Raw genomic sequence first — 18936 nt, 5'->3', positions numbered from 1 at the left:
GGGAGCCTCTCCCGGCATCCAGGGAGAGAGGCAGGGTGCTACTGTCCTATTACAAAGTTGACTTCACAGAATGGAAATTCAAATTGTGCTGTAAGCAATTTCTGAGGCCATACCCCCCCCCCCCCGCCCCCGCCCCCGGGCAGCCCTGGCGTCTCCGCGGTAGGCGAGGAAGGGCTCCGCCGCGGACTTGCGGCTCTTCTCCCCGGGCTCTTCAGTGCCACCACCTACTGTGTGGCTGCGGCTTCTCGGCCAAAGTACCATCCAGGGGCCGTTTCCACTGCAGACTGCTCACGATACCCACCTTAAAGAGATGTCTTAAGCATTAAGAAACCAGCATGTGTGGGAAACAGTGTCGTTTAACAAATGGGAGTTTCCTCTCCATCTCCTGCCAGACTCTCCCCCCTCCTCCCATTTTCCTTGCCGCCTCCCCAGGCTTCCTCCCACCCCCCCCCCCTTCTATTTTCCACCTGTAACTTCTCCCAAACATGCCCCTCTTCCTCATCAACGCTTTAGGCTCAGAAGCCTCTGCCCTCCAGGTGGCCTTACTTGGAGGACGGCGTGGGGAGAGGGGCTCGGAGATCCCAAATGCCTACGGGGGCTCCTGAGGCCAATAATGGAGCCTTGAGCCGCAGTTGGGCTCCGGAGGTTGGGAGAGGGAGCTGGCTCAGGGGTGACAGCCCATCTCGGGTGGGGACGATGACGTCCCGCACTGGGTCCGACTCTCCCCGACCGGGAGCAGCAGCCGTGACCTTGAGCGGGAGGCGGGGGCGCGGAGGGGACCAGTCCCCGCAGGTCCGCCCCGCCCCGGCCCGGCCGGCCCCGCCCCCCGCGCGCCCGCGTCTCCTCCCCTCACTGCAGCGCTCGCCGCGCTCGCCCAGCCATCAGCGGCCTCCCGCCGCCGCCTCGGCGCAGACTGCTAAGCTCAGCAAGTCTTGCGGCAAAGGCACTTCGGACCGAGTTGGGGCCGGCGCGGAGCGGGGACTCCGGGCCCCGGGGGAACGGACGCCCCTGCTGCACCGTGGCCGGCGTCGCGCCCTCGCAGCCCTCCGCCCCCTCACTTCGGAGACCCGGGTTCCCTCCTGCTTGGCCGCTCCCGGTAAGTCCGTGCCCCCCCCCACCCCTCCGCGCCCGTGGGGGGCACCGACTCCCCCTCCAAAGTTTCTCTGCCTGGGGCGGGTTTTCCGCTCCTGGGCCGAGGGGCCGCGGGGCGGGACCTGGCTCCCGGGGGTGGGGGGAGGGTGGGGTCCGGGAAGTTCGGGGCCAAAAGGGGGCCGGCCGGGCGCCCGCACCGTCCTTCCGGGGGAGTTTGGACGCGTCCAGGTGGAAGGTTCGTTTTGGGAAGCTGGCCCCGAGGGGCGAGGAGCCGGCTGCTCTGCGGGTTTGGGGCGGGAGGAGGGAGCAGCTTTCCTCCCTGGGGCTCGGGGGGATGAGGTGCGGAGGGCTGCGGGCCGGACGACGTCCCCGGAGCCCTCGGGCTCTGCGACCCCGTCGCTTCTGGACGTCCCCATCTACCCCCCGCCATGGCCGCCGGGGGCGTCTCCAATCCAGCTTCTTTAGCCCCCGCCTCACGCCTCGGGGACCCCACCCTCCCCGGCTCCGCCGTCGTGGGAAGGGGAAGGAGGGTCTGCGGGCTTTGGAGGCAGAGACCCTGGCTGGGGAGCGGGTGGGGGGACAGACTACAGGGACTTTCTGGAAGGGAGGGTCGAGAGGAACTGGGACAGGGACGCGAGAGGGGGATGGGAGCACCCCTCGCCTCTCTCCAAATCTCATGACTCAGCACGACCTAGGACGTCCCGTCCCTGCTTCAGCCCTCCTCCCCAGGGCTGGGCTCCTAGACCCAGAAAGTGCAGACAACCCCAGCCGGCTATTCTGGACTCCTTCATTTACCTTCCCGATTTGGGGTCGCCCCTTCCCCTGTTCAGGCCCACCTCTCTCAGGACACAGGGGCTTTTTTTTTTTTTTTTTAACTAAAAAGAGAGAGGATTTATCCTTCTACCCCATTATCTCAGTCTCTCCCCCATTCTCTTTTCCCCCTTTTCATTCCCACATTCCACAAGTGCCTCCCGGACACCCCAGCCCGTGGCGTGGGGGGTGGGAGGGTCTCGGAAGCCCTGTGTCTCCCTCTGCAGCATCCTCCCCCTCTTCACTGTAAGGTAGAGAAGTAAGTGTTCTGGCTGCTCTCTCCTGTGGCAGCAGAAAGGCGCGCAAGGACAGAAGCGGTGGTCCAGGAGGGGGCGCTGCAGTGGGGAGACAAGGGCAGAGTCCTGATGGGGTGGGTGGTGGGTGGACCCAGATAGGAATGGGGTGGGCAGGGGGATGAGGAAGTCCTTAGGCTCCTAGGCTCCGTGTACCCAGAGAGACGGGAAGGTGGGCCAAGGTCTGACCTGGAGAGCTGGAGGGTGCCCCTCCTCCTCTCCCGCTGCGGCTGCCCTGAGGGGGTCCCCCGTGTGTAATAATTATCCTCAACCTGAGCCGTCCAGCTCTTGGTAAGCTGGGCACTTCATCAAGAGGGTGTGACCGTGAGGAGAAGGATAGCCCGTAATCTTTCTAAGTCGTCTCCCCCTGCTTAGGTACAAGTGCTGACTTTGGGCTGCTAGAAACATCTCTGTGTCCACCAGAAGTGCCAAAAGTAGAGCCGTGCCCTGTGCCCCTAAGACAAGGCCGGAGGGGCAGGTGGGAGGGGCAGGGTGGTTGTGATGCAGTGGGACGTGCCTGGTGAGCAGTGGCCTGGCAGGCACTGCCAGCTGCAGCCTGTGTCAGGGCCCCAGAGGTGAGTCAGCGTCAGGGGTCCACACCGGGCAAATTGAGGCCTGGGCCAGGGAGCCCAGCCCCAACCCTGCTTCTCTTCCCCATGACCCTGGGAATGACTAGTGCCAGCTGAACCTTCAGTCCTGGGCTTCTCTCCTTGGTGCAGCCAGCTGCTGTCCTGCTTGGCACCTAGATCACTGGCTTCATCCTCTAGGACACCCCTGGGGGGACTTGCTTTTTCTGGGCACCTCTTGGGCTTGACCCAGGCCCACTCTCCATGCCTTGCCCGAGGAGGAGCTGAGGAGCTTCTGGAAAGCTAAGAAAGGGGAAGGCAGAGATAAGTGTTCTATTCCAGAGTCACATAGACCTGACTTGCTGTCTCTAGGGGGAAGAGACCAGAGGTCATTCTCCCTTTCACCCTCAGTCAACTTCCAGGCAGATGTGACAGGAATGTCCCTGGCACTGCAGAGAACTGGGGTGGGTGGGCTTTGGAGGTGGCTGGAGAATTCTCTTCCCTGCTCCCCCTCAGCCAGTATTCCCCAACCCCAGGCAAGCCTGATATCGAAGGACCCATTGCCTCTACCTGGACTCTGTCCTCTCTCAGCTGAGTCTCCTCTTTTCTCCACTGACCCTGTAGAGTCTGTGCAGCCCTCTCAGGAGAGTAGATTGAGGGACAGCAGGTGGTCTGGGATCCAGGGTGTGGGAGGGACAGTGAGGATGGAGGGGGAGGACGTTGGGGCTCAGTGGGCTAGAAGAGCGACTCGTTGTCCCCTTCCTTGGACAGAAACATCCTCAGGGATAGTCAAAGGCTGTGGACGGTAGAAATGCTGTTTCACTTGGCTTTGGGATTTGGGCTTTCCTGATCTCAGTTCTAGCTGCAGCTGGATTGTTTCTCTTGAGCAACACACACAAAAGATTCAGGTTGATGGAGATGATTTTTGAGAACTGAAGTGGCAGTCCAAAGGGAACTATAGACAGTGTTCACTCAGTACAGGGCAGTGGTTAAAATAGGAGGCAGCAAACCAACAGGCTTGGGTTCATAATCCTAATTACAAAGTGTGTGCCTTTATCAATTCATATTTAATATTTATTAAGTAGATATTTATTGGGGGCAACAGATATTTATTGGGGAGCACCTACTATGTGAGCACCTACTATGTGCATTGTTTTAGTCACTGTGGATACAGCAGCGAACAGACCGCAGTCCCTGCCCTTGTGGATTTTGCATTCCAGCCAGCCTAGGCAAATTGCATAGCTACTGTGAGCATCAGTTTCTTTTTTCTTTTTTTTCTCTTCATTTTTTTAGTAATCTCTACACCCAACACTTGAACTTACGACCCTGAGATCAAGAGTCACGTGCTCTACCGACTGAGCCAGCCAGATGCCCCTGAGCCTCAGTTTCTACATTCATTCAACTGTTAGCTTTTGAGAGTCTACTCTGTGCCAGGGGTATGTTAGGCACTGGAGATTCAGTTGGGAACAAAACAGACCTGGTTTCTGCCCTCATGGCACTTACAGTGGAGTGAATGACACACAGAATTAAACAGACGTATAATTCATCACAATTGCAACAGCTGTTAGGAGGACATACAGGGTGGTTCAAGACCGTGCAGTGGAGTGACGTGACCAGGTCTGGAAGGTTTCATCTGTAAATCAGAGGTAATAATACTTACCCCACAGGGTAGTAAGCATTCAATAAATGATAACAATTAATATGGCCCACTGGACAGATACAACCCTAAATTCTGTACCTGAATAATCATCATACATGCAACAAGTTGATTATTCTTCCTCCACTAGGTCAGAGAAGCCAGTCCTAGGTTCTCATGAGAATGGGGAGTCTGTGATGGATAGTATAGTTTAGTGAAATGTCAAGTCATAGAGCCAGTATAGTGACTCTAGCCAGATTGCCTGGGTCCCTCCTGCTTTTGTCACTCATCCTGACTTTGGGCAAGTTAACTGAATTCTGCTTTTCAGTCTGCCCATCTGTAGAGTGGAGATAAAATTCCTACCTATGACATAGGTTGTATTTGGTGAGGATTAAATGAATTAATTCCTGTCAAGGGTTTAACACAGCGCCTACCACATGGTCAAGGCCATGTAAGTGTTTTCCATCATTATGATGTCACCTACGGGCCCTCCTAGCCCTTTCACTGCCCACAGACAAGACTCTTCCTTGGGTTTCCCCACTGGAGGGAACGCTTTCCACCTCTGTTAATCTTAAAAACTCAAAGGAATGAGCTGCTATAACTTCTTCTGTGGCCATTCCAGCATTTCTTCCCTCTGACTTTCAGGCAGTTTTTTATGCCTGACAAAGCCGTATTTTGTCAAAGCTTCATTTCTGGGAAGGACTTGTCTCAGCAGTACTTCCTTTTCATCCCTGGAACTGATAGTTCAGGGTAGTAGCCAGAGTGATGGGTATATTTGGATCTGGGCCCAGAGGGACCTGACCACTCATTGCGAGTTGGCTGCAGGGAGCACCTGGCTGCCAGCCCCTCTTCTCCTCCCACCCCCCAACACAAAGAAGTCTCAGCTTCAGGAAGGGGTCTAAAATTAAACATCAGGAAGGATGCCCCAAATACATGGTATGCAAGAGAGGTTCTAAAAGCTTCCTCCCTGGACAATTTCCAGACTAGGACAGACTTCCCCACCTGTCTGGTCTAGAGACCATATGACTGAATGCCAGGGATGGGGAGGTTGAATTCTTAGGGAAGTAGGCTATGAGTTGCTCATTCTGTTATAATATCACTGAAACTCAGAGGGTTTGGTGCCACCAGGCAGCTCCCAAATTGGGGGTCAGGAACAAGAAACAAAGAGGACAGCCCTGCTGTCATAAAGTCAGAAGAGGCCCTTGTTTGACCATTTCGTCCAGGGCCTCAGGATTTCAGCGTTTGCTATAGGCAACACTCACCAGCAGGTGTAAGAAATGGCATAGCCAGAATGTACCAACTGGGCACCAAGCAACACTGCCGTCACTCACCGAGCCTGCTTCTTTTTCCAGCTCCCCCCTTCAGTTTCCCTTTCTGTAATGAAGTTTTTCTGTCTCTCATCACTGCGGGCCTTAGTACCACAGAGGCCTCGCAGCAGCCATCACGGTCCCATTTTATAATAAAGAGGCAAAGGCCCGGAGAAGTTATGTGACCGGTTTAAAATCTTGTACCATCAAGAGGTAAGAGCAAGGTCTCGAACCCAGATCGTAGACTTTGGGGGTCTTTCCAGGCCACTGTAGCTAATTGGTCAAAGCTTCTCCCCAGTGAGCCTCCCTTCCCCAGTTCCCTCTCACCAGCTCTGTCTAGAGTGTGGAACTGGCCAACATGGTCAGGGGTCCTCAGTGTCATCAGCTTTGAGTATAAGCAGGGAACCAGTAATTAAAACCAGGTAGCAGACTTTTACAAAATCAGGCAGTGATCCTTTGGAGAAATGGAATCAGCTCTCCCTCTCTGGTGTTGGGTTTCCTTGGGACTTGCCGTAAGGGCTCGGGCATCTTCAGGAGCACCTGCTCTGAAGCAAGGAGGAAAGAACCATCGTGGGTGGAGCAGAGCAAATGATGGGGCACTTGGGGAATCTGCCCCCAGCCTCAGACAGCCTTATCTGAATGGGGTGCTGGCATAATCGGCACCCAAAGCCTCTGCAAGTTCCCATTTTGGTAGAGTTTTCTTCCGAAGCCCAGCAAGACATAGGCTTGTGTACATGTGTGCGTGTCTAGTTGGTATCTGACTGCTTCTCTTCTTCAGAGAGTCCAGGATTGAGAAGTCAAGACCCCCATGGACTTAGAGCCCAGCACTCAACCCTCGCATAGAGGGGCAACTGGAGTCCAAGCACTGTCTGAGCCAGAGCACATTGTTCCTGATTTCCTCCTCTCCTCCTTTTCCTTCCACTTCCAATTCAGATGGACTCAGCACCTGTTCTGTAAGAAGCACAAGGGATTAAAAAGGGAGGTCAGAAGAACCACATATCTTCCATCGGCCTGGGAGCTCCCCAAAGTCAGAGCATGGGGCTCCTCCTCTACTGGGTCCCCCCACTTTACACCTAGAGTGGAGCTCTGTTGCCAGGGTCATTTGTGATGGCTGGGTGCACGGTGACTGGGCTCCCAGAGCTCCCCAGCCCCAGGATAGCTGCCTGGCCAGGACCAGATTTCCCTCAGACCTTGGGGCCTTCTTCACTTCCTCCCTCTGCAAAGAAACCGAGAAACCCAAGGGGTTCATCACTGGACGGTCTGGGACTAGGGTAGGGCAGTAGCTGAGCAGCGAGTCAGGGAGGCTCCCCTGAGGCATTTGTGAGGACCAGGTGCCTCTGGGTGGGACAAGGAGTCCTCAGGCCATGGAGACCCCTGGCAGGGCTTCCCATAACTGGGTTGATGCCGAAGCTCTGGAATTTAGCGATTAGAGAACATTGCAGTTGGAGGTGACATTTACCCATTACAATTATTCCATACTTACTGTTGAACGTAACTGTGAGCTTGGCAGTAGGGAGCCGGGAAAACTGAAAAGAATGGAGGAATGGGACAAGGGGGCCTCTTAGCTGGAGGATGGGGGTGGGGTGGGGAGAAATTTAACCCTTTCCATGCCAGGCCGACTGAGGAGATGACCTGGAGGGGAGACAAAGTGGGGTCGAGGCCCAACAGCCCACTGCAGATGCAGGAGGTGACTGCAGCCAAATCAAGGAGGCTCACCCCTGCTTTCTACATGATCCTTTAGTATCTTGTTCCCTGAAGTGATTGGGGAAGAAGCTTTTATGCTATATATAGAAAGGAATTCCTCTCTGATGTCTAACCTTAGTTTTTCCTGCTTTAGCCCAACTTCATATCCCCTGACTGCTCCTTGGAGAGGAGGAGACCCTGACAGGTGGCATGAGGGTGTTCTGGGGAGAGGGCATGGGCTACCGGTGGTAGAGGTCCCCGAGCACCCTCTTTGTCTCTCATCTGCTGTGTTTATTTGGAGAAAAGCATGCTTAGTAAACACATACCTCTTTATCCCTATCCTCCTTGGGGCTGCTTGGCTCTCCATTTTCATTGTTAGCCATGGATCCCTTATTGTGCCAACTGACATGGATCAAAGTCACAGGCCCAGTGAGGGGGGTCTGAGATTAGATGCCAGAACCTTTGGGTTCTTGTGTTCCACTCTGTCTGAGGAATGTATAGAGGATGAACAAGAGGCTAGTGGTTAAGTGCTCTGAGATCCTGGGGAAGCAGACCTGGGGGCTGAAATCCAGCCTCACCACTAGGAGCCAAGGAAAATTAGAAGTAAACCCCAGGAAACACAGGGTGGCTGCGGCTGGGATTGGGGTTAGCAGGAAACTTGGAGTTAATTGAGGGGAGGTAAGAGGGCTCCCTCTCCCAGTTTGACTCTCCCATGAGGAGGAAAAGGCATCACTTTAATAAGGCTGCCCTGGTTCCAGATCAATCCTAGCATTGCAGGAGGCAAATGGGGGAAGCACAACGGAGAAATTGGATTAGCTCTTTGATGCTGAGAACTGCACTTGCTGCTGTAGGAGGCAGGGGAGAAGCGAAGGCTGAGCCTGCGATTGTTAGCTCAGCCCCCCAGGGTCAAGGGCTTCCCAGGGAGACCCCGGCCCCCAGCTCCTGCTGGTGAAAGAGTAGCAGAGGTACCCAGGGGTAACAGACAGTAACAGAGCCAGATCGTCACCCCTGCAGAGGCTGGGAGGTGTCCTCAGCCTTCCCCGGGGATAAAGACGGTGAGCCCCCAAGGCATGGGAAGGAGAGGTGAGGGGGGAGGCGGAGAGAAGATGCCCAACACCCCCTGGTCCATGGCCCACAGTTGCGTGTTCTGCAGGGCATAACCGAAACGGCATGTGTGTGGCAGGGAGTCATATAGCCTAGGTTTAGGTTACACCTGCCACGTTCTGCCTGTGTCTGGGCAAGTTCCTTAACCTGTCTGAGTTTCAGGGTTCTTATCTGAAAATGGAGACAGTAACACACAAGGGATATGGCCCATGGGAAGATTACACGAGATGTCCTAGAACAGCCGTTCTCAAAGTGATCTGTGGACCCCTGGGAGCCCCCAAGAATTGTTCAGGGGGAGCCATAACGTCCAGACTGTTTTTAGAATAACCCTAAGGTGGTTTGCCGTTTTTAACGTGTTGGCAGTGATGGTCCTAAAGCAATGGGTTGAACTGCTCGTACCTCAGTGTGGATCAAGGTCAGGCACCAAACCCTTCTAACCAATGGATTCTTCTGCATCGCACAACTGCTAAATAAATAAATAGATAAATAAATGCCAGTTCCACTTAAGACTTCCTTTAATGAAGTAGCAAAGATTATAAGTTTTTATTAAATCTTCACTCTTGAGTGCACGTCTTTTTAATGTTCTTTGTGAAGAAATGAGAAGGGTGCAGAAAGCCCCTCTCATTGTAGAGCTTGTGATATTTCACCTCCTTTGTAGATGAAAACAGTGAGTCTCAGAAAGGTGAAGTGAATGTCCCCAAGGTCACACTGCTAGTGGGCAGCAGAGTCCACATCCAGACTCTGTCCCCAGTGCCACAGTCCCCCAGGCTGCACAACTGTGGACAGGGGTGGGGGGTGGTCAGGCTGGACTGTGATAGATGCCTGCACAGGCAGCTATTCACAGTCCTCTATGTAGAACTGGTCGTGCTGGTAGCGTCTGGGCACTCGTTCAGTCCACACAGCTCTGGGGATGCAGAGGAAACCCGGATCTCAGTCCCTCCCAGAAGTAAAATCTCACAAATGAGGACTGGCAGTGCTTCCCTATCTTGTGTAGGGGACTTAAAGCCCCTATTGGACAGGCCCTCCAAGGACCACCTGGTGGGAAGGAAAATCAGTCCTTAACAGGAACCCCTAAGAGTGAGGAAGTTCTTTGTGTCTAGCCATATTCTTCCTGCTGTTCTGAGTACCCGTTTCGTCTTATAATTCATCCTTCGCTGCCTCCTGCCAGGTGAGTCTGGGGCTCCATGTATACAGTCCGGCAGCCACAGAGAAGCTGCGAGCTGGGAGCAGAGTTACGGGCTCTGTCTTCCTGGACAACTGTCTGTTGTAATTAAGAGTTAGCACCCTGATCTTAGAGGCCAGGAGGTAACTGCTTCTCCCTCAGGAAGAACAGGCAGCCTTCATTGTCTCTTCCGTGGCTTTTGTGGCTTGGGCACTGAGAGAATGTGGTTGGTTCATCCTGGGAGGACAAGTGGAGGGCAGGGCAGGGAGGCTCTGGAGGACAGTGGAATAGCCACCTTCAGACGAGGTCAGGTGTCTGCACATGTACATCTGGCCCAACAGGGAACACTCGTCTCTCAGCTCTTCAGCAGCCACATGGCTGGGTAATTGATTATCCTGGCACATAGCTCCTTTCCCGGCTCAGCCATCCTGCGCTGCCCATCATAGACCAGGAATGGGGAAAGACTGAGACATAGTAAAAGATGGAAGCCTCCCTGATGAGAGGGTCACCTGAGCAGTTTGTCCTTTCCTGGGAGGGGGAGAGCATTGAGACCCTGGACACTGTCCTATGGGGTCATTGAGCTAAAGCAGGATTGGGTCCCTGATTCTCCACTCTCACAGTCCCACGAATGTATTTTTCTCCCTCTGGCTCTTCCTCTCTACCCAGGAGATGTATTGGAAACCAACCCTGGGCTTGGCGGCCAGTGGGCAGGGAGAACTCAACAGTAAATTCGGAAGTTCACAGACACAGGATAGGGCAGCCTCCATAGGGCAGGTTGGCACCCCCAGGACTCTCAGTTTGGGACACAGAGCTCTGGCCTTTAGCAAGCTAGGCGGATTCCCAAAACAGCCCCTCCCAGGGTCCATCCCATCACCCTACTTTCAGAGAGCATTTCTTGCTTGTCTCTTGTCTGGGGATTGTGACACCCCAGAGCACTTGGCTCAGAGGAGGGAAGATTCACAACTTCACATAAACACACAGATGCAAACCTACCACACATACACAGCTCTTGGCAGGTTGCCTGTGGGCAGTGGGGCCTCCCTCTCACATTCCTTGGAAATTGAGAATGAAATTGGATCTGAGACCAATCTTCAGGTTGGAGAAGACTTCTCCAGCTGACATGTGGTCTCTCTTTCCCACCACATGCCACTTCCCTTCTTGGCTCAGAAGTGCTCTGGGCAGGGTCCTAGGCTGGGGTCTGGCTTGGGGGCATGGCCGCTGTGTGGTCTCCTTGCAGACTTTGGACCCATGGTTTCTCCTATAACTATTGTTGCCTTTCCAGGCCCTGTGACAGCTGCCATCTGTGATTAGGAGCTAATGCAGGTGAAGCCTGCTTGGCTGTGACTGTTAGCTTAGACCTTTCTGGAGGCAACATTGATGGGGGACTGTGGTGCTCAGAAGCAGGAGACATGGTGGGAAGGTGAATGAGACAGTGTGTCTGGGGCCAGGGATTGGGGCACCTGTCACCGCCCTAGTGACAGAAGTGATGTGGGGGAGGTGGGGGTGGGGAGAGAGATAGATAAGAGAGCATATAGACTCATTAAATACTTTCACTAATGACTTTAGGTGAAGGGCTCACCTAAAGCAAAGGGCTGCTTCAAGTGTACATACCCCATAGTGATAAGACTCTTTTCTATGTCCCAATTCTCTAGAGAAGGAAAAGTTGTGACATTGCCTCCCTCAGTGTTAGAGCCAGGGCAAGAAGCTGGGACCCCTAGCATTGCAGGGGTCACATAGGTCACCCCTCCACAGGCTCCCATTCATTCATTTATTTATTCATTCACTCATTTGTGCAACAACCATTCATGTGCAAGGCTGCAGTGGTGACAAAGACAGGGCAGACACAGTCCCTGCCCTCATGACCTTTATAGTCTGAGGGAAGAAAGACACTGAAGACAAGAAACACACAATTGATTATTGAATTACAATTATGATAATTGATGTGAAGTAAAAAAGAACTCAACGCTCCTAGAGTTTATAACGGGGGCATCTAGCAGGGTTCATGAACTGTGGAGGAGCCATAGGCACTCCTGAGCCTTCTCTTGGGACTTCAGGTCACTCCCTGGCATTGCCAGGGAGCTGGGAGGCAGGCTCTGCGTTGTGGAGGGCAAAGGAGAGTCTAACTCTGCCTCTAATTCCCCTGGTGACCCTGAGTTTGTCATTTTTCTCTCTTTGTATTTGTTCATTCCTCTGTAAAGTGGAGATATTTGACTAGAAATCCCTGCAGTCCCTTCTTAGGGTCCCAGAAAAGCATTAGAGGTTTTCAAAGTCCAAACTATAGTTCTTCCTCTGCAGACTGAGAAAGGAATTCAGGAACAGGGATGAGACAACTCCTTGGCCACTGATTCCAGCGATCAGCAGAGAGACAGAGAACAAGCCCAGAGCCAGGGGACCATGGTTCTTTGACATCACAAATGGAGGAGTGAGCATGACAGGTGTGTCCCCAGAGTGGTTGGAATCAGGGATGGAGATATAAGAGGAGAAGGTCGCTGTCATTTCACCAAGGTTAGGACTAGAGCAAGGGTTGGAAACTGAAGCAAGCAGGGTTTAGTAAATTCGACATTAGGCAGCACTTTCTTGCTGGTTGCACTGAGACGTGGTAGGCAATCAAGGGGATGAAGAGAGAGTGTCAGAGAGATGTTCCAGAAAAGCAGGGAAAAAGCTTTTCTGAGGGAGTGTTTGTGTGGAGGTGGAGGCAGGAGTAGATAGATGACCTTACGAGGTCTCTCCCTCAGACGAGTCCATGGATCTTTTCTTCCGTTGCCACTGATGTCAGCACTGTCTGGATGTCTGTGAGAGGAAGATGTCAGGTCTTCTTGGAAATGAGTTTTTGAGCATAAACTATCCCCAGTTCACATCTCTCAATGACACATGTGGCTAACTGCAATTGTCACACTCAATCAAATCGAGCCCAATTACACCTTTGCTCTCTTGTCCTGCTGTAATATAAATATGGCTTCTGAGAAGTGTATTAGTTGCTGGCAATATGAGGCTGGGTTTGGGGGCTAAGGAAAGCTAGGTGCTTCATGTTTCAGACCCAGAAACAAGGACTGGAGATGAGCTCCTTGAGGGCATGGGATTGGCCTTCTCAGAGGACCCTGCGGTAGTCCTGTCTCTAAAAACAGGAGGTGGATCAGATGCCATCTCCAGGATTCTTTGTGTCCTTGGGCTTTTTTGTTGTTATTACCCATAGTCACAGGCTCTCCATGTGTATATAGGTAGGGGGAGTATTGCAGTCATCCATGTGTCTGCCTGCAAATTACAAAAGGTCCAATGAAACCCTGCCCCCCCCCTCCCAGTGAGGAAGATCCTTGGCATCTTTAATGATTCATGATGTCAGAAAGGCAATCTAGAACATGAAGGATTTCAGGTAGACACAAAGAGGAATTTCTGAACAGTAAATGTGGTTAGACACTGTGACAGAAGAGCAAACAGATGGTGAGATCTCCAAAGAGAAGACAGTCTCTGTGGTGCCTGTGGCTCAGTTGGTTAAGCATCTGACTCTTGATTTCGGCTCATGTCCTGATCTCGGTTCATGGGGCTGAGCCCCATGTCGGGTTCTATGTTGACAGTGTGCAGCTTGCTTGGGATTCTCTTTCTCTGCCCCTCCCCCACTCTCTAAATAAATGAATAAATAACCATTAAAAAAAGAAGAAAGTCTGGGACAGGGTAGATATTTATAAAGGATAGATTGACCACCAAGATTCTCTCTATCCCAGGGTTTATGAGTGTGGATATAGACATGCTGGAAAGAGTTGACTGTGTGCACAGTTGTTATAGTTGACTTGTATTCAATGAGTGCATCACAGCATGGGAGGAAAAGAGGAAGAGGAGGAGTAGGGTGGGGAGGAGGAAGAGGAACAGAGTAATGCTGGACATAATAGGGCTTGGGAGAGTGAAAGTCTCTTCTTTATCAGTGTTAGGATGGTGTTTCTGAGGTGAGGGATGGTGTGTGTGTGAGTGTGTGTGTGTGTGTGTGTGTGTGTGTGTGTGTGAGTGAGTGTGAACTCAGCATCAGGAGACTTCCCTTATGAGAGTCAAACCTGCAGCAGAATATACAGATGTCTGCTACCATGTGGGCTGCCCATGGAATTTGCATGTCATTCTTGTGCAGGGGCCATGCTAATCTTCTCTGTATCATTCCCATTTTAGTATATGTGCTGCCAAAGTGAGCACATGGGCTGTCCATTTAAATTCAGGGTGCTGTGCATCCCTTGTTAAACAGCTTCTTTGTTTTGTTTTAAGTAGGCTCTGTGTCCAATGCTGGGCTTCAACTCATGACTCCTGAGATCAAGAGTTGCATGCTCTACTGACTGAACCAGCCAGGTGCCCCTAAAACAGCTCCTTGTATGTGATCCATTCACACATGCTGAACGTTTGCTTTGCCAACAAGCCACTATCACTCAGCCTCAATACTGAAGAGAGTAAAGATCTAGGGATATTGTGAAGAACATGGCTTCCAGATTTTTTCAGTATGGACTCCAGTTTGGGGCTCAGGCTAGACTCAACTCCTTTTTAACACAATCCTGACAGTGCTTTTTTAATTACATACACACACACACACACACACACACACACACACACACACCCCTCCTTTCCCCACTTGACTCCAAGAACCACAGAAGGATAACAGTCATAATTCTGGACTTTGGAGGTATGACCTTGAAAAATCCTGATGCCCAGCCTCCAGGCTTATGGCAGAACCTTTCAAGATCACCCCACATCTTCTAAAGATTCTCCTATTAATCCACGTAGTCTCCAAATTTCTCTTGGCCTTCCCTTTGGTGACTTCCTTCTTAGAAAGTTTCCCCATGGTCGGGGCGCCTGGGTGGCGCAGTCGGTTAAGCGTCCGACTTCAGCCAGGTCACGATCTCGCGGTCCGTGAGTTCGAGCCCCGCGTCAGGCTCTGGGCTGATGGCTCAGAGCCTGGAGCCTGTTTCCGATTCTGTGTCTCCCTCTCTCTCTGGCCCTCCCCCGTTCATGCTCTGTCTCTCTCTATCCCAAAAATAAGTAAACGTTGAAAAAAAAAAAAAAAAAAAAAAGAAAGTTTCCCCATGGAAACTTTGAAGCTGACCAGTATAGTCATGTTTTTTCTTTTTGTTTTTTTTGTTTTTTGTTTTTTGTTTTTTTTTTTTCCTCACTTTTAGCTTCTCTGAAAGGACCTGTATCTCAGTGTCTTAAAATCAGGGGGCCATACCCTGTTCAAGGGTAGGGATAGTACACTGCCCCCTTTCCCATGCTCATATGCCTGTTTATGCCCTTAGAATTAGTCTCTGACTCCTTCATGTAAATGGTCTCCTGGATTATATTATTAACTTCCTCCCAGATCCCCCATAACACCTTTACAATGCTAGAGGCATGTCAACAATGCTTCTTGGCTGCTTGAGAGGGGAATTTCAGCACCACGGACAGAGCACTGCACTTGTGCGCGCTCTCTCTCCAGACTGGATTGTCACAGGCTAAGTCCTGACTTTCCAATTTTGGAGATAGAGGCTGTGATGAGAAGATAATTGGTGTTGTGAAGAATTGTTATCACTTTTTATTGACTGTAAGACCCTGGCCAAGCCACGTCTTCTTCCTGAATCCCACTTTTTACTCTATAAAATGAGAGGAATGAATTCCAAATATGCTATGAGCCTGACTGTCTATAATCATCTTTCACAAGAGGTATTTAAAAGTAGCTTTGACACACATGACCTAGGTTAGGGGAGGTCCAGTTTAGCTTGTAGGTTTTAGGAATACATGACCTCGGGTCTTGGAATCCACTGAGTCTCCCAAACTCAGTGACTGGCATCTCCCTCCAGCTTGCTGAAATGTTTAGCACAGGGGCATCTTCCCTGTAATATTTGTTATTCCAGATACCTCATTGCCCACTCCATTCATAGGCAAAATCTTTCCTGGGTTGGTGGGAAGGGAGGGCTTTTGTGGCATGGTGCAGTCTGTTACACGAAACTTAACTGAAGATAGATAGAGTACTGCCATGAAGCTGGAGCTGATTAGGCATCCCTGGAGGGGAGCGGCTATGTAGGAATGAGAGTGAAGAATCTAGTCTTCTCTGCACTGGCAGGTCAACAGGGTGTTAGAACTGAGCCCCTCCCTCACTTGTGGGAGCTGCAGTGGGAGTTCTTCTTACAACAGGAGGAATGGCTGCATAGATTGGCATGGGGCCCAGTGTGGGAGGAGGGTGGGCAGAGACTGGAGGCTCTTCAGAGCCCTGAGGGCTGGGGGAGTCTGCCTGTGATGGTGGGAGAGAAGATAGAGTGCCAGACCATGGCTGTGTCCTTATGTGCCTGTAGTAGGGCTACACCACCTTTTCACCCTCTTGGTTCATCTGAATGGGGTCAGTCCTTTTCTTGCAGGCCCCAGAAAATCCTGCAGACAAAAGAAGCTCTTCTTTTCTATTCTCCAGTTCCTTCATTTCTCATCTTCCCCACTTATATATTGACCACTATATACTTGACCACCATATATTTCACTAAACTGATAATCCAAACACTCCTTGTTTCCCTGTCCAGGGCACTTAGCGTCGGGGAGAATGTGTAACGATCATCCTTTGGGTGATGAGAGAAGCAGTTCAGGCTCTACTTACTGGGTGGAATCACTTGAAACTCTCCATAACTTACCTTACACAAAAGGGAAATTCCAGACAATATTCAGGTTACCTCCTATCTCTTCTTTGGGTTCTTCTCCCTTTAGAGATGTCAAGTGCCTACTGGCTGTTCTATGCTACCCAGTCCTCGCCACTCTTCCAGGCCTGCTAATCTCATCTCCCTTCCCCTAGCCCTGAAAACAGTGCGGTATGTCTTATTCTGCAGCCCCAGGCACAGATTCAAACTGCTCCTCTGCTGAACATGGCACTCCTCCCAACAAAAAGGCATCTGCATGTTGAATAGGCAGTGATGCCTACCCAGAAAAGGCTGGATAAATAACGATGGGATTCCAGGCATGGTGAAGGCTGTTTGAGGAATATATTTAAGGCACTGCTTTCCTGTGTCATTTTTAACACTGGGTGGTTCACTGCCTGCCTTACCAGTGGACAAAACCAGTTCTTGGGAGTGGAGTTGGAGTCAGAGATAGAACAAGTCTCTTGCTTGGCAGAGAAGACTGGTGTTTGCATGTGTGGGTACAATATTCTTGTTGGGGGAGGGAGAATTGGGGGCTAACACTCCACTAACACCAAGAGTACCCATTGCTCAGGTCCAAGTCCTGAAAACCATTGCCCAAACAGGGAGGTGGTTTGGGGGTGCAAGGCCAGCCTGGAGGAGCAAACTGGGTCCCATAGTCTTAACTGCAGTAAGCCCAAGGCTTTGGTCTTAAAGAGAATTGATTCTACTTCTCATCTTCTACCAGACCCAGAGAGCACAAGATACATGGAGACTAATTTTGACCCACTGTTAGGAAGACAGTTCTTTTTTTAAAAAAAAATTATTTATTTTATTTTTTGAGAGAAACTATGAGCAGGGGAGAGGGGCAGAGAGAGAGAGAGAGAGAGAGAGAGAGAGAGAGAGAGAGAGAGAATCTTAAGCAGACTCCACGCTAAGTGTGGAGCCTGACGTGGGGCTCAGTCCCATGACACTGGGATCATGATCTGAGCTGAAATCAAGAGTCAGATGCTCAACAAACTGAATTATCCAGACACCCCCAACACCCTTCAAATAGAGCAAGAATTGGTCTGTTTTGGGTGTAAACCTAGTGTCTCCATCGGTGCCTGGCACGTGGAAGATACTCAGTAAATATTTATGGAATGAATGTTGAAGGATTAGAACTGTCCAAACACTCAGTGGCTTTTCTTAGGAGACACAAGCACCTTGTCCTTAGGTACATTTCAGCAGAGGCCAGGGGCCATTTAACTGTTATGTTGCTGGCGGGGCTCCTGTCACACTGATGGCTTGGTCTTGAGGATCTTTTCTCTTCAACTCTGAGAGTCCATGATTCTGTGATTTCTTTTGAAGGAAGGAGACCTTCAGAATGGGGCCAGGGCTGGCCTGGCAGTAGGAGTCTTTATAAGGGACACATACCCGGTACCTTTGGTCCAGCCACCTCTGTGACATCAACCTGCTGCCAAATATGCTTGTTGAACTTGACAAAGAGAGTGTGTCTATTTCTTATTTCTTGGAAATCCTTACTGTGAGGCTCATGCATTGCAGTCTCAGCTTGGCCTGTGACTTGCTGGCCATCTGTTCAGTGGGGTGATATCCATCTGACTACCCGTGCATACTTTTCAGAGGTGGGTGCTCAGTAGGACCCTAGGTGGGTGGGGGGATGGGAGAGATTTCTGGTTGCCTTTGATGGGGAGTGGAGGTAGAGTGGGTGTGGGTCCCAGCTCCAGCTGCTCCCATGCTGTGTCCCTGGCGCTGGCCCTGATGAGGATGAATAATTGATGGTGACTAATGGATCATTGCTCCTGTATGAAATATTCAGCAGGGACCATGGCAGGTTTGTGTAATCAGATGTTTCATGCTGCCCTCCTGGTAGGTGTGGGGCTCCTGGGTTTCCCTGACTCTCAGAATCATGGGTGTGGGGGCACTTCCTCAAAGAGGCGTGAGTTTTGTGCAGAGGGTCCTGTGGGGCAACCTTCTCAGGGTGTACTTTACAGGGGAGGGGGCAGAGGCCCATAGTCCTTTATTCTGGACTTGCCTGCTTTATGGGGTGGCTACACTGTCCAACATTCAGAATGTTGGTGAATGACAGAGAGGATGGTTAGGGGTAAACAAAGGTGCAACATGCAGCCCCTGGGATATCTGAGAGGGCATGGTGGGATGCTGATGGTGGATGGAGGATGGTGGGGGGGGGGGGAAGCCGTCCCCTCCCACAATGCTCCCTGCCTCTTGGGTACTGAAAACAACCCTGTAGAATGGCCCTATTATGCAGATGAGTGAGATGCTCCAAGGGGTTAAATGATTTGCCTAAGATTGTACAGCTCTGGGGTTGTGGAGCTGGGCCCCTCCCACAATGCCTCTCCTTAGAGGTGTGTCTTCAGGGACAAGTCTCTTGGCCCTTTCTCCCCGTCCCAAAGCCACCTTGTTCCCTCCTCCCCTTCCCCACTGACCATGTGCGGAATGATGTCATGGGGATCCCGGGATAGAATTACAGCCACAAGCAGCTGTGCCAAGAAGGCTGGCTGGTCCCCAATGGGGGATGGGATGATGGGAGTGGCTGTGTGTGTGTGTGTGTGTGTGTGTGTGTGTGTGTGTGTTGGGGAAGTGCCCCTTCTGATCAGCTCAGTAGGGAGGAGAGTAAGCCCCTTGAGTATACCAGGAATTCAGGGAGGAGAATGGCCAGA

At 51.6% G+C, this 18936-nt stretch overlaps 1 protein-coding gene and 1 non-coding gene across 3 annotated transcripts in view; one reads left to right on the top strand and one right to left on the bottom strand.

Moving 5' to 3' along the window:
* Positions 1 to 859: 859 nt before the first annotated feature.
* The window catches only part of SYT2 (synaptotagmin 2), a 108221-nt gene continuing 90144 nt past the window's right edge, over positions 860 to 18936 (top strand). The window contains exon 1 of one of the 2 annotated variants that reach the window (XM_019821995.3): positions 860 to 1096. The gene's annotated coding sequence lies outside the window, so the exon portion shown is untranslated. Of the gene's footprint in view, positions 1097 to 1302; positions 1328 to 18936 lie in introns of those variants that run through there. The other variant, XM_019821997.3, reaches the window with a different exon arrangement.
* On the bottom strand, positions 13723 to 13829 carry LOC111558481. The gene has a single exon (XR_002739382.1). It is a non-coding gene; the product is annotated as a U6 spliceosomal RNA (small nuclear RNA).

This window comes from Felis catus, chromosome F1, assembly GCF_018350175.1.
Source record: "Felis catus isolate Fca126 chromosome F1, F.catus_Fca126_mat1.0, whole genome shotgun sequence".
Lineage (NCBI taxonomy): Eukaryota > Metazoa > Chordata > Mammalia > Carnivora > Felidae > Felis > Felis catus.
Note: the sequence above shows the minus strand (reverse complement) of the source record. Positions and strands in the feature narration are given on the sequence as shown.